At 33.8% G+C, this 4,686-nt stretch overlaps 1 long non-coding RNA gene across 1 annotated transcript; it reads left to right on the plus strand.

The window, feature by feature from the left end:
- The first annotated feature begins 3,711 nt into the window (after window positions 1-3,711).
- On the plus strand, window positions 3,712-4,409 carry LOC121209890 (uncharacterized). The gene is made up of 2 exons (XR_005905058.1): window positions 3,712-3,816; window positions 4,107-4,409. It is a non-coding gene; the product is annotated as an uncharacterized lncRNA (long non-coding RNA).
- Window positions 4,410-4,686: the final 277 nt, after the last annotated feature.

Raw genomic sequence — 4,686 nt, forward strand, 5'->3', positions numbered from 1 at the left:
CTCCCACATCGAAAAAGAATTTTGTTAGGCATCCACCATGGTGCTTTCCACTCAATGTCCTCTCATTGGAGATTTTGCAGGAGCGCGATCCAGTTTTCTTCCGATATGTCATCCTTTCTGAGTGTAGCTGCTATCTCCTTTAATAGGGAATAATTCCCAAAGAAAGCTCAATAATGACCTTTGTCTATTTTCCAAAAATGACTGTGAAACCATACTAACAATAACTGTGCACACCCTATAAATCTGCCCTCGTCGGTCCTTCTACACGCGTTCAAGGACCTGATGTCTCAGCTAAAATTGCAGGAACTGGTGTGACTCCCTTGTCAAGTCGATTGAATAGATCCGTGATCGCCTTATCAACATATCCCAATACCTTAGGGAAGAGCATCAACTCATAGATACTCAAGGCAAAGACGTCAACTTTCTTCTTCATATCAGGATGCGTTAGGCTCAAATCTCACAAATTCTTCCACGGGATGCACTTACACTCCCCTTTTTGCTTGATCCTTGCTGTAACCCATTGTTCGGTCATTCCAGTAATATTCATTAGCTTTTTCCAAGAAGCCGGAACATAAGTAGCTTTCGAATAGGCCTTATCGACTTGAACCTTCGGACAATTTAATAAAGCTGTATACTCCTCCACCGTGGGTACTAAATCCACCCTCCCAAACGTGAAGTAACTATATGCAGGGTTCCAATACTAAGCAAGGGCCCTGAATAAGCGTTCGTCTATTTTGATATCAAATAGGTACGGTAGATCTCCATAGTTGCAGTAGAACAATTGTTTAGCCTTATCATCCCACTGATCCCATATCTCCTTCAATTCCTGATGATTATTTTGAGTCACGCTAATGTGAGTGTAATCCCATAACTCAGATTTGTACCCCTCGCTAGGCTGTCTCCCTTCTCCAATTGTGTTATCTCTGACCATTCATGGACAGCCACATTATTTTCTACCTTATCAAGGAATTTGTCCCCCATGACGAGCTTTCTAATTCAGAAAATTGAACACGAATTAACACCTTTTAAATGTGGAATGACATGCAAATATGGCAAAACAAAACACAGCAAGTTAGTATCATATATCAGAAACATAACTCACAGTAAAGAAAATAGAAACAAGCACCTATTGGGGGTAATCACTATGGTTTAGCGTAGTTCTTCCAAAGGTGGGCCCTTAGGGCTCCTCTATATGTGGTTTGGTTCTAGAGTTGAGGTACCTGAACCAGCAGATTCCTCAATCCTCACCCATTATAGGCTCATATAGACCGAGTTCAGTTCAGGGGGATACATTTCCCTATGGTTGCACGGAGGTGAAAACCTCACGAAGACATAGGTACGAATGTATCCCGAAAGCGATCCACTATCCTGCACGGAGGTGAAAACCTCACGAAGGAAATAGCTTTTCACTCCCACTTAAGAGGTGTGACCACAACGGTCATGCAATGCATTGATAAAAGATATAAAAGAACTTTGGAAAAAAATATCGAAAAAACATAACACCAAACAGATGAAATGCAATAAGAGGATCGTAGACTCAAAACCAAGTTCAACTTTCGACAAAAGACAAAAAGTAATCAAATCGCGACTCAACTCTCTTATAAATCCCCAGCGGAGTTGCCAAGCTGTCGAAACCATTTTAAAGTTTTGAAAAACATGGATCGACTTTAAAAATATGGAGTCGCCACCTTTTTGAGGAGTGATTGGGCCACCCTAAAAATGATCGTTTTAACAAAACATTTGGGCCTATTAAAACAATAAATTTTTTGGTCTGCTAAGTTTGAGAAAATGGGTTCGGGAGTCGGTTACGTACGAGGAAGGATTAGCACCCTCGTAACGCCCAAAAATTGGTACCTATTTGATTAGTTAATGTCTTGGTGTCAAAATTTGAAAAGACTTTAGCGTACGATCCTTTTATTTAAAAGAAAACTGAAATAAATTGGATAAAATGTAAAGACCTACTCATCTCGAAGGAGGAAAATGCCATATCCAGTAAGTTAGGGTTTAACATTTCAGACCTTCGGGACTAAGTTGGTCTTTGATTTTCAAAATTCATGGATGAAGGTTCAAGAGAAGGATATTCGGTCCTCCGGGACTCATGAAAAATTAGAACTCAGTAAGTTAGAGCTCAATCTCTCAGAACTCCCAAATACCGAAGGTTGCCTTAATTTTGGAAATCACTATCCTCAATATAACGCGATGCCACACCCAGTAAGTTAGGGTGCAACGTCCCAAATTTCAAGAATAGGTTTTTATTTGAACCTCATATAATTAGATTTAAGAAGGGTACTTGATTATTTAGGTTCAATGAGGAAAATTGGAACCCAGTAAGTTAGGGCACAATCCTCCTGAGGATCCTAAATATCGAATATTGCCTTTATTTTGAAAACAATCGAGGATAAATCTTTGAATAAAAATGAATTTGGGGCGGTTGAAACTTAACAAAAAAATGATAACATGCAATATGAAAATAGCAATATAATAATAAACTTGACAGTGTATATATTAATACCTAGAATATAGTGAATATAAGGAAATTCAACAATAAATATAACAATAGTAATAAATATAATAACATAACAAACATAGCAGTAAAGATATTAACGATACGAAAATGCATAATAGAAGTGAAAATAATATGTCGAATGATGATGCATATATATAGTGATAATAGTAAAGTTAAAATAATAATGCTAAATTAGTGAAAGTGAAAAATAATAAATAATAATAATTTAATATAAAAAATATTCGATAAAAAAAACTATGGTATATAAAAATAATAAAAATAATATAGTAGGTCTATTAATAATTATATTGAAAAAAACTTTAGCGAAAAATATATACATATAAAAATTATAAATAATAATAGTAAAATAATAGTAGTAAACGGTAAATAAAATAATAAATAAAATATGATAAATAAAATATAATAAGCATAATAAACTATATTTAAAATTATTAACTTTTAACAAAATATATATATAAAAAAATTAACATAAGTAGTATAGAAAAATGATTATTAGTAAAAACAAAAATAATATAACAAATAATGTAATAAATATCATGATAATTTATACATAAAATAATTAGTTTTACTTTAAAAATATATATATACAAAGCATATAACAAATATATAAATAAATAAATAATATAATAATGTGAAACATAACTCAAATTGATTAAATTAAATGAAAGTAAATAAAAAAATAATTAAAATGATATAATGAGTATAATAAATAATAGTGTAAAAAAATAATATAATAAATGATAGGAAAATAACTAAAAAAATGATAGTAAAAAAAAATAAAATAGTAATAATAGATTAATAATAATAACAAAAAAAAATTAATTTTGTGATAAAAGTGTCTAAAATAAACAAAATAGGGCTTAATTGGAATCAAAACGGGAGTTCTGGGGTAAAACATAAATAAAAGGGGAAGGGAGGACCACATTGGAGCGCGCGTGAAACAAGGGGGCTTAAAAATGTAATTTACCCAAATTCCTGAACCTAGCATTTAATATGGACCAAATTAAAAGCTGCACAAAATTGCTGGGAGAAATTCAAAAACAAAAGTGAAGCAGATTTGGGCAGCAAGAAAATGCACGGGGATTTAGTGCGCAAATTGACCCTTTAAGGGCAAAACGCGTGGGCCCCACCACTTTACAAACAAGAAACCCCTTACCCCCCCAAAGCAATCTGCTGCAATCAAAGGAAAACAAAAGGTATCAACCCCTCTCCTTCTGCTAAGGCGCAGTAAGCGCCCATCATCGCGACCCTCTCTTCACGCGCACGCCGTAACGGCGGCCGGAAAACAGGTAAGGCCCCCCCGATTTCCCCTTTAAGTCTTTGTTTTATTTTTTAAAGTAAAAGAGGCAATAAAAAATATTCGTAACAGTAAAAAAAATAGAGGAAAAAACCTATCATCACCTTGTTTCTGTTTGTTTGAACGAAAATTACACTCAAAGATTTTCGTATTTTTTTGATTTCCAAAAAAAAAAAGAATCCCCTTTTACAGCTCTTCGTATGGCTTTTATATCCTAAGGAAATAAATCGAAAAAAACAAGTCTCCTTTTGTTACTGTGCTTCTTGTTGTTTTCTGTTGTAGGTATAGTTGCGAAAACCTCGGAATCGCGAGGCGTGGCGGAGTGGGACGCTGGTGAGAGGCGTGCGGCGCGAGGGCTCAAGCAACAGCCTTGGGTTTCTGTTTGTTTGGGCCTTGTTTGGGTTTATATTTGGGCCTATGTTTCTTGTATTGGGTCATGGCATAAATTAGTTGGGCTGTGTAGTGTTTTTGGGTTTGGGTTTGTGAGCTTTGGGCCCGGGCATAAATTTGGTCCTACAATATATTTTGTTCTTTTTGATTTAGTACTTAAAGTTTTCGAAATTAAATATTTTAATCATTCTAAGATGATGTGGGCTTTTTTTTATTGGTTTAGTAATAAAATTAATTCGTTAATGTTTACCCATTCTATCAATTTGATCCTAAATACAAGAAATTCAACAAATTTAACTCTTAACATTTATAAAACTTGTCATTTTCGTTATAATTCTAAAGAATTCAATAAATTTAGCCCTCAATATTTATAAAATTTGTCAATTTAGTCATAACTCTAAAAGTTTTAAAAATGTTTTTTTTTATAAAAAAATCATTTTAGCCATATATAATCGACTAACTAGTGATGGCA

This window comes from Gossypium hirsutum, chromosome A02 (genome assembly GCF_007990345.1).
Source record: "Gossypium hirsutum isolate 1008001.06 chromosome A02, Gossypium_hirsutum_v2.1, whole genome shotgun sequence".
NCBI lineage: Eukaryota > Viridiplantae > Streptophyta > Magnoliopsida > Malvales > Malvaceae > Gossypium > Gossypium hirsutum.